The 17,767-nt window shown below is 35.1% G+C and overlaps 1 pseudogene across 1 annotated transcript in view; it reads left to right on the forward strand.

Annotated features, from left to right (window-relative positions):
• The window catches only part of LOC306877370 (integrin beta-like protein 1), a 43,748-nt pseudogene that overhangs the window by 7,290 nt on the left and 18,691 nt on the right, over window positions 1–17,767 (forward strand). The window contains exons 3-7 of the transcript in view: window positions 6,675–6,821; window positions 8,584–8,706; window positions 9,463–9,603; window positions 13,949–14,089; window positions 14,631–14,777. The product of the transcript in view is annotated as an integrin beta-like protein 1 (transcript). The remainder of the gene's footprint in view (window positions 1–6,674; window positions 6,822–8,583; window positions 8,707–9,462; window positions 9,604–13,948; window positions 14,090–14,630; window positions 14,778–17,767) is intronic.

Genomic DNA, 17,767 nt, shown 5'->3' on the forward strand with positions numbered 1-17,767 from the left:
TTTTATTTATTTATTATCCTTTTTCTTTCTTTGATATGTATAATTAGGCTGCATTTACACTAAAAATAATTGGTGTAGAATCAACTTTCTCTCAGAAATTGCAAGCAAATTTCACAAAATAATTACAACAGCAAGTAACACATTGGATTAAATGTCAAATTTTGGAATAAAAAGACTAAAATAGTATTTTCTTGTAAACACTGTCCAACAATTTTTGTTTAATGACAACATAATAATTGTTTGCATTGTAGGTTCAAAAGATACTCGTTGTGAGCCATTCGTTTGTTACAGTTTCCTATTGTTTAGTGATTTAGAGAGGCTGACTGAAATGGAAGGCAGAAGGCAAAAGCAATAGAACACGGTAGAAATCTTTAATTATTATTATTTTTAGAATATATAGAATGTAATGCTTTACTTTCTATTCTCTTGGATGATTTAGTGTTTTTATCTTTGTGTACACTGTTAATCGGAACAAGCTACTCACAGTCCAATCATAGGTGTAATTGGGATCTTTGAAAGCACTATTAGTTAAGATCCTATCTAAGATCAATTGAGTTAATATGAACAATTTTTCAATGATCATTGAAGCACCTTAATATAAAAGAAGCAAAGTGAATGCTGCTAGGTAAAAACAAAAAGAAGCTAAATGTACTGAATCAATCAACTAAAAAAATATTTGCATCCTGAAATGAGCTGGATGCTCAGAGACAACATCGCCTGCGATTCAGTGCTTCACAAAACAAATTATTGTAATAAGAGTTTATGTCATGCATACTCCTGGTCACCCCATATTCCTTTCTCAGTATTTAACATGGACAGCACTGTCTGCAATAGGAACAGCTATTAGCATCTGATGACTCATTAATCTGCTCGCCGTATACAATTTATCTGATGAGGACACACCGTCTATTAATACTGTTCACAGCTGTTTAGAGTGAGTCATCCGGCTCAGGGTGGATATGGCCGTCTCGGCCCATCAGCTGGGAGGGGGTAAATTATGCCCCTGGTGGCACAGAAGCAGGGACACAGTGGACAGCAAGGACCAAACTCTTCCTCCCACACAAGGGTGGGTGGCAGTTAATACGTCAAAGTGAATGTGTCTGCATGTAGAATCGAACTGACTTTCAAGAGAAACATGACTACGAATGTTAAGAACATATTAAATGGCACTGAAAAAATAAATTTGTTACTTCTTTTGCTTTGTTCTTGTTTTTAGAATACCGACATTGCTGCTTTCTGTAGAACTGCTTATAGTGGAATTTAACTTGTTTAGAAACTGATGTTCCTTACACTGTTATTGAACTGAACTAAAACAACACTGAATGTACGAGAACTAAATTATGAAACTACTATCTTTTTTTTAGCTGCTTTACAGCAGAATCTGAATGGTCTCCATACCTGAGATCAAATCTGCTATTTTCCCATTTATTAAAGCGGATTTGAAACAATCTGCACTGTATAAAGTGCTATGGAAATAAAAGTGACTTGACTTGAAAACAGGACATTTGTCCTTTTATTTAATGCCACTGGTATTCCCAATGTTAAAACTAGTCATTTGAAAATGCATTAAAGGTCAAATAGGTTCTTCTAAAAAAAAGAAATCAGCTAGAGACCACATTGAAAACATTATTCTGATGATCAGTAATGTCTGAAATTGTGCCAGTCACATTGAACAAGAAGTTGTTGTCCCACTGCTTACAACCTGCCTGATGTATAGGAATGCCTTCTTAAAAGATCACATCATAGCTAATGTCCAGAAATGCTTTGCTCATATCTTAACATTTGCTATTCCAATTTGCTTTAAATCTATAGGGCACAAGATAGATGTATCCTCCATTTGGTTTTAGCATAAATCTTGCCTGTCCCTCCAAATTGGCTATAAAACAATGAATGTTTGTGACAAGCAGCCAAGACTCTCTGGTAAAGAGTGCAGGAGCAGAACAAGGCTATTGTTAAGGACTGATGGATAGCCCTTGAAGACGACATCAAATTTACATGATGGATTAGTGCAGGGAGTGATTGAAGATGGCACTTCAGGATGTGGCTAAAGGAGCTGAATTTACAATAACAAGATATATTTGTAGCATATTTTGTCTGCCGTTTTCTTTTTTCTTTTTGTGCACATCGATTTTCATCCATGGAGTCAAGAATAATGATAGGCAATCAACAATGGTCTGATATAGAAAAATAATCTCACTTTTGGTACTGTTGCAAGCATATTAAAGGGAAGATAAAAGAGAAAGTGGTGGAAAATTAATGAAAAATGTTCTTACAGTAATTCGTAATGAGTAGAATTACTTTAGTATTTTCTTTATAAGTGAGCTTTGTGGAAAAATCTACTCTACCTTATATTGCACTTATATTGTCATTAGGCTACACACAATCGCCTATAGAAATAAGCTGTGAAACTGCAGGAAAGATTTTGATTACATAATATTAAATACATTTCTGTCTGTCCAACAAAAGTTCCGTGGTGTGAGAAGCATTAAAGTGAAACATACTGACCATGACTGTGGTTGCACAGACATGACTCACCCTAAGTCAAACACATTCAATTCTGTTCCTGGAGGGATACGACCCAGAGAGTTTAGTTCCAAGCCTAATTTAACACATCAGAACCAACTAATCAAGGTGTCCAAGATTACGATATCATTACATGCAGGTGTGTTTGATTAGGGTTAGAAATAAACTTTGCAGGTGGTGGAATTAAATTATGCTCTTTTACAAAGTCTTGATTTTGTTTTGGAGGTGTATATGCTCTCATGCTTGGTTCGAAAAACGCATTATTTTTCACATAATTTACATTATTACAATACCTCTCTCCCCAGTCTGGCACAAACAGCTCAATTAGTTCGGGGTTTGATGAAGGCCCGCCTTCCGAAAAAACTAAATGTGTTGTGATTGGTTAGCTGTCCCAGTGCGTTGTGATTGGCGAACAGCTTAAACGGTGTTTAAGTACTGCCCCGACCCTTGCCAAAACAGCAAGTTCGAGTGGTGGAAATATGATGTCACTTTGTAGATGAACACCCGGAAGCGAATTAGCATTTAGCACTTCCGGTCCCTTAAATAAGGTCCGTGGTTCACATAGGCTCAAGATACTTTCACGTTTTATTCTAAGACATAAAACACACCAGTTACACCACACTCGTGATATTTATTGAGTGTATCTCATGAACACCCAATAAATAAATGTGGAACACACAACTAATTCATTATCCATTCACCACACTCACTTATTTTCTTTTTCTTTTTCTCATTTCTAATTTGCACATACTTGACCTGTACATACATAGTCGCCTATATTATATATTGTGTATTTTTATTTTATTTTTTATGCTGCTTTTTACATTGTTATTGGCTATTTCTTGTTATTTTGTTTTTATTACCTGTGTCCTGTCCTGTTACTGTCTTTCTGTTGCACTGTGGAGCTTCTGTCACTACAACAAATTCCTTGTATGTATAAATAAAGCTCATTCTGATTCTGATTCTGATTCTAAGCTGTTACGTTTCTTAAAAACAGACGGTTGCTAACAAGTTGCTAAATGGGACTACGGGCCAAACAGTTTATCAATTTACAGTATTTCCCAGTTGTAGTATAATTGTTCGACAATGCTGTTCTATTTCTTAGAAGCAAGTATAAAATAAAATTTTGTGTCCCCACCCTAACAAAATGAGAGCTGAAATGCGGTACTTTGTTCACTAAAATAAGATTAATCTTACATATCCAAAAATTTGCTCACTCTGCTGTTATTTTAAAGATTAAATATGCGGGGATACGTTTTTGATTAAAATATTCATATTAATCAAAGATTTATTGACTTTTAATGCACCTTATTTAGAAATGTACAGAAATACGTGCTTTCAAATGTCCTTTAGTTAAGATTATTTCATTTATTCACTATACATATTACTAATGTTATTACTCTAGTTTTGTATTTATTCCAGTTTATATGAAACGGTTCATGTAACGTGGATTAAAATTTATATATAGAGTAAATACTTTTCACTGAAAATGTTAAAAATAAGTTTGAAAAATTGTTGGCAGCGCAGTGGTGGTGATGCTGAAGGTGATGCGACCATGGTGCAGTAGTTCGTTTATACCCTAAGTTTAGCTTTTCAGTTCTGGCGCTTTTATTTAGGCTTCAAAATTCGTCAAAGTCATATTATTTTGTGAAGATTATCTTGATGGACAAAACGTGTAAATTTCATGAACTATGATTGAACACAGATTATTTTTTGCGATAATCCAAAAGCCTATGGAAAAATCCACCTACAAAGTGATGTCATAGTTCCCCCACTCTATATCAATTCAGACCCCGATAATATTGAGGATCGCGCAGAACCAATTGCACGCACAGATATTGCAAGACATATTAAAGCGGTAACGTTCTTGTTTGTTTTTTTTTTGTTTTTTTGGCTCAATCACGTTTTAGATAAGATGTCAACAATAGCTTAAAAATAACTGCATTTACCGGTACTATAAGTGCAACGGTAATATGTATTTTGTTTATTGCTCTTTAATTCTAACATTATAACACGAATTGCAGTGAAACTGTTATACAGTTGAATTTACTTATACCATAGTCCCAGAGAGTTACACTATTTGTGGCGGCATATATATGCAAATTAATTCTCTGCCAGCAGGAGGCGCTGTTGGAGTGTCCCCTGTAATGCTGTACACAAAGCAGAGCTCCGCTCACAAACGCTGCTTTATCAGACATTACATGCAAGATGAAATGAAAATGACATCCAAAATTTTCTGAAGACAGTCGGTTTCCTTCAGAAATACAGTGATATAAAAACACCCGCACCGGATTTCAATTTTGAAACGTGCAGTACTCAACCAAGTGTTCTCCTCACCCGCCAACCATTCAAATTTCCGTAGGCAGGATTTATTTTAACGGAGTGTCTATTTACACTAAGTGCAAATAGCCTGCCTTGTTGGCGAAGGCTATTTACACTAACTCCGCCCACCAAAGTGTGATTGAGATAGTCAACAGTGAAAAAAACGCGCTTATTGTTCATCAGTTTCAGTGACGTAGATGGTAAGGCACGTGCATTTTGACGCGATCGACCCGAGTTCGAGCCCGCCTTTTGCCAAACTTTTTTTTTCTTCCTTTTCAAATTTCATATCGCATCGGAAAGGCATTTATTTTCAATAAAAATGAAAGAAATAATCAGTTGAAAATAAAGTATCGGGTAGGGTTAGGGTAAGTGTAGGGCTTTGTCCCAATGATGTGGCATCCATTTAATAATTTGAATTAAATCTATAATTTACACTCAATACGTTATTATTGCGTACTGTTTTATAATGTACTACAATATTGAGGTGCAGATAATTGCCACTATTTGCAATAAGTAGTATATAAATAGCAGAAACTCTTGCTATTTTAACATAGTGTAAATAGAATCTACAGCTATTTGCACTTAGTGGCATATCGTTCAAAAATACTGCTATTTTTACTTAGTGCAAATAGCATCTCTCGCTAAGAAAATATGCTATTTGCACTTAGTGTAAATAGAATCTAATTGCTACTTACACTTAGTGTAAATATCATCTATTGCTATTTGCACTTAGTGTAAATAGCTGTTTCCTTATTTTTAATGATATTCTAATCGGCCGCTTTGTGATATCACAAACACCAGAAAGCAACGCTGTAGTCCAAATGAGCCGTTCGTTGTAGTTCTTGAAAAGGGATTTTTTAAAAATGAAATATCTCCCTTTAGAGTGGACTTTGAGATTTGTGACTTTGTAGATCTTTTTATGCCCAAACATACACACTACACACAGACTAAAATTCAAAAAGTGAAAAAGCATAATAGGACCCCTTTAAATATACCTAACATAAGCTTTATTATTTTTATTTTATAATGCACCTGCACAAAACATACTGGGTCATTGTTTTTAAACTTTTTTTTTCATGGTTTTCAAGTGGATGGCAAGCAATCTGCCTCATTTGGCTAACTTCTACCATATGGCATATGTATTTTGCGCCAAAATACTATAGAACACACAGTCATCAACGTCAGCAACAAAACATATGGGAAATGTTTTCTTCTCCCTTTTAACACTTCATAAGCCTATTCATTTTGCTTAGTTAACGATGAGCAATTTTATAGTTTGTTCATCATTTAGCAAATGGGTTAACAAAGTGTCTTCACGGGCATTAAAGCCTGAACCTGACCTTTTTCGGCATGACCCTGTGATTTGGTCTGACTTGAGAATTTTTCATTTTAATGACTCAAAAATTAAAACAAATGTAAAAACAAAATACTTTTACACTGATCAGGTAGCACATCTAGTGTATAGGGTTGTGCAATTGTATGATACCAATGGTGTGGAAATGAACCATAAGGAATCTTCAGCACCTTTTAGCTGTGAAAAACACGCGTGTGAAACACACACAACTCCCATCCTCCTCTCTGTCAGGGATTCCTAGGTAAGCATGCATACATGGAGAGTGTTAATGTCTTTCACATCACCCTGGCCTTCACCCCTCTCCAAACACCTTACAAATGTGTTACTAATCACAAAATCGATCTCATAGTGAGCTCTTTGACTCCTCCAACAAAATATTATTCAACCCATTTACTTTAACAGTGTGGGTCTGTATCATGACCGTACGTTACTCAAAACAATCAATAACTGTATTATGTATGTGTGTCCAATGCAGATCATGGGATATGCAAATTTGGAAAGTGTTTCTGTGATGAAAACTGGTTTGGGGAATCCTGTCAGTACCAGGAGGAATGTTCACTCTCCAGTAAAGCCAGTAAAGAGCTCTGCCGCAATGCGCAGGGTGTAGTTTGCTCCAATGCAGGTAAGATGTTTGATATTTGGTATTGCATGGGAGCCTATAAATAATAGAACTGAAGGTCAGGATATGTGGCATGCAGTTGTCCAAACATTCTTTCTGGGTGGCCTAGAAAATAACAGCTGGCTTGTATTTCACACCTTGCCCCCAACCCTATACTTAACCCTTTTTTACACCGACCTGTTTGTTGATAGCAAGGGGGCCCAGCTGCTTGCAGATATGCCTGCTATGTGTCTACCGTGTCATTAAGGCAAATACATTGCTCTATTTTGAAATCTTTCTTGTATATTCTATTCTAGTATAACTTTTATATTTCTAAAGTTGAATTTTGGAAGTGTTCCTATTTTGGGGAAGTGTTTACAGCTGGTTGATATCCAGATATCCATATTGTCCGCTTCTAGAAGTGACCGTTATTATCTCAGCTCATTTCTCAAGGGCCTTGCACTGTTTTGGAGAATGTATTTCCATTTGACAAACAATTTAATGTTGATGTTTTGTTAATGATTTGTGCTTGCTTAATAAACGAGTAACTTGCATTTAAATTGTCTGTGTTAACCCGTTTTTTTTTTTTTTCATAATGAGTATAGTTGGTATAGTTATTTATTAAAACAATTTTTTTTTTTACAAAAGTAAACTTAATTGTAATGTAACAAAACAATTAAGTCATCTTTAATTTTAATTTGTTCTGTGAACCCAAAAACTCCTTGTAAAATTAACTTGATCAATAATGTTACAGTAACTTGTAAGATTTAAGTTAGTATCAGTTAAAATGACTTAGTAACATTTACTTAAAAATTATGTTTCTTTTGAGGTAATATAATTAAAAAATTTCGATGTAATCAGTTTCAACTATTTTTTTGAGTTATATGAACTCATCCGGTTTTACAGTGTATATATACACATACATTTGCAGTTGCAAAAGCCTCTAAGTGACATCTGAAATTTTCTTCGAAAATGAGCCCGAGAACAAATGCTCACTTTAGAAGAAAATTTCAGATGGCTTTTAGAGGCTTTTTTATCTGAACTCTTCATATATATATATATATATGACATATTCTTAAATATATACATGTACACGCACATTGTATAAACAAACTTTTATTTTGGATGTGATTAATCAAAATTAATTGATTCAACAGCGCAAACTTTAATTATTTTAAATATTTGAATTGCAAATATTGATTCCTATATATGTATTTTTTAAATAAATATGTATATTTATTTTCTCAAATTATTATTATTATTATTATATTGAGAAAATTACAGTGTTCTACTACGGTCCATAAAATAAAATTTATAATATGTAATGAATTTTGTATATTAAATTAATTTTAATTTAAATGAATAGATTTAATTTTAATTGATATAAACTAATTTCTTTTAAATCAATATACATTTCTGTAATTAAAATTTTCAATATATTTATTTTAATATAATGTAAGAATTCTGGGTGGGGGGGGGTGTTGTTTATGATAACATGTTTATAGGTAATTCATACTAAAATGTAAGAAAAAAATTCTTAGAATTTTATTCTGTCATCTTCGTCCAGCTTGTTGGCTCATTTCAAATTCAGGAATTCTCAGTAAAATTTTTGTCAAATTCTGAATGACATGCAATTCTACAGTGTATATTGCCTTAGGTTGGGTGTGTTTGTGTGAGTCGGTGTGTGTCTTGATATGTAGAAGTGCGTTTGCTGCTGTGCGGTGCTGTGGAGCAGTGTGACAGCGTGAGATCTGTGGGTTTTGACATTGATGTGTCTGGCCGACAGGCACCTGTCACTGCGGCAGCTGCATGTGCCACAATCCCGATGGGAAGGGCCTGATCAGCGGACGCTACTGCGAGTGTGATGACAGCGAGTGTTTGGATGAAGACTCTGGAGAAGTGTGTGGAGGTATGATCACAGGGTGACCAGTTCTGAGTGACCCATAAAATATTTGGACACATTTCTGTAAATTTTATATGTCTAGATAACAAAATATAAAATGAAGTGCATAAAAGCTGCTTTGTTTTGCTTACTGATTTTTGCTAAAACTTTCAATGTACTCTCAGAAAAAAAAGTGAAAAATCTGTCACTGGGGCTGTACCCTTTAAAAAAGGTACTAATATGTGCATTTTAGATAGCCTAACATGTACTCAGTAGTTATCAATAAGTATCTTTAATGTACTAATATGTCTCTTTTAGAGATAAATAAGGTACTTTTTTTCTGAGAGCCTATGGTGGCTGTCGAGGCATTAGAAGCATGCATGCACATTAGATGACCAGCTTGTAAAATCCAGTATTTTTTAAAAGTCTGATATATTTTTACTATAGTCTGAGCTAAACTATTGAAAAATATCATACCACTGTTAACTGATTTTGTTAAGGGGGTAAGAAAAAAGAAGTTAATTCAAAACTTTGACTTACCATCTTGTGTTATTTTTATCAAATAATTTTTATGAATAAGTTAAAAATGAAGTGAAAATGTTTTTTAATGATGTAGTGTGTTTGATAGCATTAATATATATATACAATACACCCTTTACAATTAAATGACACCCTAATTCACATAATGCCATTGCTGTACCTGTATTTGGTCAATGATGATTTAAAAAAACAAACAAAAAAACCCTGAATTTCTCTCTTCCCTCTCCCTGTTCGTGGTTGCAGGCCATGGAAAGTGTTACTGTGGAAACTGTTACTGCTCGGCTGGTTGGCATGGAGATAAATGTGAATTCCAGTGTGACATCAGCCCATGGGAGAGTAAGCGGAGCTGCACATCTCCAGATGGCAAGATCTGCAGCAACAGAGGTCTGTCTTTGTACAAGCATTCAATATTTCCTATAACCCTTTAACCTTAACTAATAATATACTCCCATATGTTATCGTTAATGCTACAGCAGGGGCATATAAATCAAATTAGAATTTTATTTGAGGGGTTTTGCACTGAAATAAGTCTAATTGTCCCATATCAGCTGTATACAGCATAAGTAATTTCACTTGACAAGCACAAATGAGAGTGGGACAATGCATTCTCCATTAAGATACATCAGGCTGCCAAAAAAAGCTTTGGCTCTCATATTGCCGGTGAACCTCCAGGGAGCTTCTCTGAAATTGATTATAACAAAAGGGTGAAGAGGTACACAGCATAAACTCAACCTCAAATCTGAACCACTGTCTGTGGTTAAGTAATCTGCCCGCAAAACGTATCTGCTCATCACAAGCAACCACGCTGGTTTTCTGCATCAAAAACTTTCTAAAAACAACAGTATTTTCCAGCAGTGACACTTTCCAACAGAGTAGACAATCCCTCATGGCCTTCCTTAGGCATGCTTATCCATACATTTGACCACGTATGTATTTTCATCATCTGGATTGAGGGGACAGCCCTCTGTCTCTAACAGAAATTAAGTTACTGTTGCTCCAGAAAAGTGCACTTGTTAGTTCCAGTGCACATGATGAAAGATATCCATTATTTTGGGCTCTTTTAAGCTATCCAGCCTCATTTTCTGTATTTTAGATTCTTTTTATACCCTTCAATTATACGTTCTGCCCTGTGAATGGCAGGTCTCAGTGGATCACTGCTATTGTGTGAAATGACAGCCTCTTTTAGTCAGTCAACCTCTCATTCAATAGCTTGCCCTTCACTTTGAAACACAACCATGCAAAGTTATACATTTAATAACCTTTTGGAGGGGGAAAAAAGCATAAATGAAGCAAAAATCCTTAGGTTTTAAAACATCTAATAAAACCTACTTTTAAAACCAGACTCATGCAAACTATTGCTGGCAGATTCAATTAACTGTGATTCTGGCAATATGGGATGCCAAAGGGAGGCCTGAAAAAGGGGTCAAATGGCAGTTGCAGACAGGCCAGTAAGTAAATAGTTTTATCTACAACTAATGTGTGTAAAGAAAACTATACTGGTAGGTCCCTTAGATGAGAAAGACATTCTCAGTCTGGCCAAGGTGTTGAGAGGCTATCCCAGGCTGAAATCTTTGTGTTTTTAGAGGTAGTGACAAAAATGACATACAGTATTAGATGTAAAACTGAAGTTCATTAGCAAAGCAGTGTTATAAGGAAAAAATATTGATTGATATAATATCAATTATATATAAATAATACAAAAACTGTTTTTTTTTTTATTTATAGGTTAACTTTAAGTGAATGTTAGATGATGGCAAAGTTTAAGTGTAAAATATAAATAGAAGAAATGAGCATGCAATATTACATATCCAATTTCGTTTGGGGTCAGCAAGATTTTATAAATTTGAAATAAGTCACTTAGGCTGCATTTTTTGAGAAAAAATACAGTATACAGTAATATTGTAGCAATATTGTTATTTAAAAATTATTACAAATTATAATAACTGTTTTCTATTTTAATATAATTTTATTAAAATGTAATTTCCTGTGAGTGACAAAGCTGGTTTTTCAGGAGTCATTACTCTAGTCTTCAGTATCTAGAGAAAATACAGAATGATCCTACAGAAAATATTCTAATATGATGATTAGTAACATTTACTTATCAATATTTATATTAATTGATATTATAATATTGAACACATATTTTGTGGAAACCTCAAATTTTTTTCAGGATTCTTTGATGAATAGCTCAAAAAAAAAAAAAAAGCAAAAACAAAGTTTAAGTCACTGATAAGGATACTGAAGAGTGGGCTATTACATGTATCATTGCATTTGCTTTTCTGTGACTAAGGGTTTTACACTAAGCAAAAATATACTTACATGCACGACTGTATTAATACAGCTCATGCCGTTTAAGCATTCGCAGGAGGTTGCATAATGCCAACCAAGCGCAATGTAAGGTCTATATTCACGAGAGGACAGGTCTTTGACAGGACTGCAAATGATGGCAGCGGCAGTGGTCTAGCCCCCTGCTCGCAGGATGCCAGCTGGCTCGCTTCCCAGTGTGCTTTCACAGCACAGATAAGAGAAAACAGGATTTCCAGTTGTGCTGCAACTGGTCTGGCTCGGATTCATCATAGTGGAGGTGTTTCCTGCAGCTCTGTTGCCATAACTGTCGCCCCAGCAATAGATTAGCTGGAACGTGGAGTAAGCATCCTCATCAATCCTTGCCATGCATGGCCCCTTTATTGTCAGCTGGGCTCTGGAGGATTTGGCCCCCAGGAGAAATTTGGCGTTCCTTTTCAGCATCACTTCAATTATAGTGCTGTGCAACTAACTGTTTCAGTGAGCCCTAATCCCCCGACACTACAAAAAATGCTTTTCTTTCTTAGACTTTTTGTCTTGTTTTCAGCCAAAATATTTAAAATTCTTCAATCAAGAAGGATTTTCTAGACTAGTAAAAAATTGTCGTTTTAGAAAAAAAATTTTTTTTGCTTAGAACAAGCAAAATAATCTGCCAATTTTTTAGATGTCTAGAAATTTTTTAGATGTCTAGAAATTTTTTATGTCTAGAAATGTTTTAGATTTATTTTTTATTTTTTAGATGTTTTGGCTGGAAACAAGACAAAAAAAATCTAAGTAAGAAAAGCATTTTTTTTTTTTTTTTGCAGTGTAACAGGCAAAACAGTTTGAACCCGTATTCCAACAATCGGAAAATGACTTACCTGGCACGAACTCTTTGAATTTAAAACTTAAAACGTAGTCTGTCCTAAATGCACTGTAAGTCATTAATATAAATGTAAGGAAGCTTCACTTTAAAAAATGATCAGAACTGAATTAAGAATACCGTTTCCTGAATTTCAACAAGTTTGGGGTTAGTACGTATTATTATTATTATTATTATTATTAAACTGATCAAAACTGACAGTAAAGACATTTATAATGTCACAGAATATTTGTATTTCAAATAAATGCTGTTTTTTATTTCATCAAAGAATCCTGAAAAAAAGTATCCCTATTTCCACATAAATACAGCAACACAACTATTTTTGGTAATAATATAAATGTTACCAAATCGGCATATTAGAATGATTTCCAATGTTTTTCATGTGACAATGACAGTATTAATGGTAATGGCTGCTGAAAATTCAGCTTTGCCATCACAGTAATAAATAACATTTTAAATGATATTAAAACAGAAAACATATTTTAAATTGTAATCATTTGACTATATTACTGTTTTTACTGTATTTTTGATCATAATAAATGCATATAAATAAATGCAGCCTTAGTGAGCATGAGAGAATTCTTTTAGAAACATAATAAAAACTTGCAGAGATATTCAATACAATACGTAAAATTTTTCATTAGCAATTCTGGCTTGAGAAAGGCTTGTTTGAAGGTTTTTTTAAATGTTTAAAAAGTGTAATGAAATATTCCAAGCAACTCTTGATTTTTTTAATGAATAAGTGCCACAATTGGACTCATTTATTAAATAACATTGTGTTATTTGTGATACATTTTTCATATTTACTTTAATAGTTTATGATTTCTGAGCTCCTCTAAACTCGAAGACTTGGAGGGCAAAACATCCATAGAAATGCTGCACAAGCGTGTTCAATCTGTTTCACAGCCAAATATTTAGGTCACCTCTCAAAGGAATAAAATAAAGGTATTTCTGAACAAAATGCAAGTTTTGGCCATTTGCAATCCATATTTTTGCAATCCAAGCACCCGCGGCAATATTTTAATCATAAAAAGTGCGACAAAACGTTGTAAAAACACTTAAAGTGCCTTAATATATTCAAAACAGTAATATTACAAGGTAAAATTCAGTAATCACCACATTAATGATGCATAGTTTACACAGGCAAGCAGATGAGGCCGGGAACATGAACGCAGTCCGCTTAACGGTTCAGTGTTTTCCTTCTAATGGTTTTCTGTGGGAAGCCATTTAATGTGAAACTTTGCACATTGCGTTTATATTCTGGCTTGATCTTCTTGCTTGTACAAAATATACATCATCAATAAGGTGTCCACTGAATCTCGCCTTTTAATATCTGCGTTTTACTACATTATTACTTGATGCAATCTGCGTAAAAATATCTGGTGGTCAGTGGAGCAAAGCTTCGTTTTGCCCGCCAGGTGGGCGGTCCTATGAGGGTGTGACATCACGTGAAAACTATCAATTGGAGAGTCACACCTGTTAATATGATCGTCAATCCCGATAGTGAATATAGCCTAGTGTGACTTTTAGGAGTTTTACCATACTTTCACTCTGTCTTTGTAGGCACATGTGTATGTGGCGAGTGCACTTGCTATGATGTGGATCCCTCAGGAGACTGGGGTGACATTCACGGAGAGACCTGCGAGTGTGACGAGAGAAACTGCCATGCCATGTACGACAGATACTCGGATGATTTCTGTTCAGGTAAAGCACAAGTTTAAACATTTCTGTCAAACATCTCATTCCTACCATCACTTTAAATTTGTATCCCACTTGTCACCCTGGCAGTGTTTTTCTCAGGTTTAAATGGTCAGTTTTGTCTTCATCAAACCCCCTCAAAAGGAAATGGTTCACATTCCAAAATCCAGCAGTAAAAATACAGACATTTGCTGAAAGCAGGGTAGGGCCTTGCATAAACACAGGCCACGTGGATTATCCTGAGCTGAAGAACAACAGATGCGGTTCAGAAACATTTCAACATCTGGTTCTAATGCTGAGGAATAACTCTGCGGCCATATGCGCTTCAATCTTATGTCCGCCTCAGAGGACCGGGTTGACAATACATTTTTTACATTCACGGTCAGCCAGACCTGAGAGTGGTGCCCTTTAACTTCAAAATCCATAAACCGACACACACACCACCAATGCATAATCTTTTTCTCTATCTAGGGCAGCTTCATGCAGAGCTTCAGTCGATCGTTCATCCATTAAAGGACACTAAATCCTGCTATGTGTCTGTTTGAAGGTCATGGCCAGTGTAACTGTGGCAGGTGTGACTGCAAGGAAGGTTGGGCTGGAAAGAAATGCGATCATCCTCTCTCCTGCTCGCTGTCTGTGGAAGCCAGTCAGAAGAAGTGTCGGGGAACCTCCAGCCTGCTCTGCTTTGGCAGAGGTAATTAAGTCTAGTGTCTATTCATCTGCACTAGAGTGGGTTCCAACAACAACATTTCACAGATCCAAGGTGTTGCTTTTGTGGGTCGCGTGGTAGGCCAGAGGACTCTTAAAGGTGAAGTGTGTAATTTTCAACGCTACCGATTAGTTGCTCTATGGCGTGATGCAAAGCTTGAGCGGAAAGAACAATGCTAAAATTAGCAAAACTCTCATTTGGCATGTCAATCTTAATAGACTGGTTTGAATGAAACACATGTTGTACATAAATAAGGTTGTTGCTGTTTGCGTCATTCTTTGAGCCTGCAGATTAATTTGAAACAGTGTTTCGGCAATAATTATAAGAGACCAAACATGTCTCTGTGGTAGTTTACTGCTAAACCCAGAAACAACACACATACTCCAAACAGATGCAGGATGATGTCTGAATACACACGACAAACAATGGATTTTGATAGAGCTGTGTGAATCATTGGTTTCTCCTTCTTTGCATGGATTGTTTGTTTTAATCAGATTATTGATTTTCAAAACATTTACTATAGTAAACCAAGGTTTAAAATATAAAAATGAGTAGTTGTTGCCTTGTCTGGCCGTTAAAATGTCTTCTATGGCATACTCATCATTTATAATAAATATACATTTTTAGCTGCTAGTTTAGATGTTACCACATGCAAAACATTGTTAGGTTACCTGGCCACCAAAATATTGCAGTTATAGTAATTGTGACTAATAAAACTGGCTAATTTGGCATTTGTGGTTTGATTCTGGCACAGTTGAAGAACCTACATTAATTTAATAAGGTTTTATAGTAGTAACATGAATTGTAGTAAGAGTGGCATTTGGTGGCCACCTATCAATTCAAACACATTTAATATGATTTTTAAAAAAAACATTTTTCCATTATCGTCTGAATTACAGTCTTATAAGAATCTATGGTACTTTTTGTAAGAGTAATTATGAACATATAGTTTTCTTCAGGTAGGGGTGCTGGCCTGTCTCTGCATGAGTCTTGTTAGAAAGAAAAAAAAATATCACAATAGATGAATCAGAACTACTGCAATTGTTCCAGAACCATGCTATTTCCATAGTTCTCCGCCGCATAAGAAAGTGAAGAGCGATAATAATAGTCTTGTTTCACTGAAGTGATAATTTAACTTTAACGGAGCCCGTGTTCTGTGCACTTGTTTTTTTTTAAAGGACTTCCGCCCCCGTGCTCTCTTATACTCCAGTGACATAGAGCAGATAATATAACTTGTCTCATTTTAAAAGTCAAAAATTAAATGACTCTTGCTGTAATGGCTGGGTTGAAAAAGTGTAGCCTACATATAATTCAATCCAAAATCTGTTTTACAGTGCTACAGTTAATATTAAACGCTAGTCCATGTTTCTTGTAGATAGTGTCAATACTGATTCGATCCAGCGTAACTAAGAAACACAAATGTGAACATGCGGGCTGGAAGAATGAGGTACGTAGCAGCTTTTGTGTTTTATCCCTCAAGGTTTTAACTCTGCATGTTTCGTCTGTAGCACCTGAAATAACACTGAATCTGGCAGCAAGTCTTGTGGTGAAACTTAGAAACAAATATTTTAGTGAACCAATCCATTTAAGTGAACCATAGTGATGCATGGTATTATATATATTTTTTCAGTACCATGTTTATAAAAAACTTGAATTTCTGGCTTGGATCTTAGCACTGTGACAACTGTTTGTTCTGGTCTTTGGAGGAACAGAGAGAGTAGGATGTAAGTGCCTTTAATAAAAAAAGAAATTATTAAATTGTAACAAAGTCACAAAAATGTATTATTAGCTTTAATTCCTTCAGCTGTACCTTTCTAAAATCTAAAAAGCTAAAATCTGCTTTAACCAAATGGTGGGTTAAATTGTGTCCAAGCTCAATAATAAATTGGCAAGAAATTAAAAAACATAATAAAATGAAAGAATTCCTGGAAGGAAGACAGTTTATTTAATAAATTCATTGCAGCATTGACTGACTGAAGTGTTCCACAATTTTATGACAAGGTGTACAAGTACAGCCATGTATTCTGATTAAATAACCCATTGTTTATTTATTATTGAAATAATAATTTTAATGATTAATAATCAAGTATTATTATATTATACATAAAAATAGTGTCACTTAAATTTCTTTATAATATAGTAGCTGTTTCACCAGTGCCTGTTTCTTTTTAACTCTTTCCCTGGCATAGACGAAAGTTTACTATGCATCTTCTGAAAAAGTACTGAACATCTGTATCAAAACACAGCGAAGAAGCAGCAGAAACAAGCGATTGCATGTGTAAGCAGATGCATAAGTAAAATAATGTGTTCATGAAATGATGATCCAGGAAGTGGTATAGGACAGTGCAAGCTTTGGGGATGTTGGTGGAAGTGATTGACTCCATCTGTTTTGATCATAGTTGTTTTTGATTGCTCAAAATATTGCTTAATTTAATGAAACTTACCTATTTTAAAGTTCTGTCAGGACCACTATCGTCAATATAGCTTACGATTAGCATACATTTCAGGTTGGGGGAATGGTTCTGTTCTGGGCAAACACTCCCTGCCCATCCTCGCAGCCTATAGGAGCAGGGAGGGCAGAATACCCCCCCCAAATGTAGCAGATTCCATTAATGATCTAAGTGATTATTTTAAGAACATGATTCAGTGGTCTGACTCAATTATATATTCACTGCCAAGTCCTGACTATGCTCCATTTTTGATAAAAACAGAATGGATGAAGCTCCTTCAGCTCCAGAGTCATTAGTTACATGGTATTTACAACTCAGGTGATTGGCTCAGAAAATTCAAACTTTGTAATTTCAGAGGGTCCGGCACCAACCGAGCAACTGCCATTGAGATGAATGGGAGTGCTAACAGCTAGCTTTCTCCAGTTATTATAGACCTCCTTGTCCTTATGTGTATCCACTAGATCTTAAAGCTTTTCCCAAATGCAGTTTACAAATGTGGCTTTACAGTTCAGCATCAATAATCCA

The sequence above is a fragment of the Barbus barbus genome (assembly GCF_936440315.1).
Source record: "Barbus barbus genome assembly, chromosome: 11".
Taxonomy (NCBI): domain Eukaryota; kingdom Metazoa; phylum Chordata; class Actinopteri; order Cypriniformes; family Cyprinidae; genus Barbus; species Barbus barbus.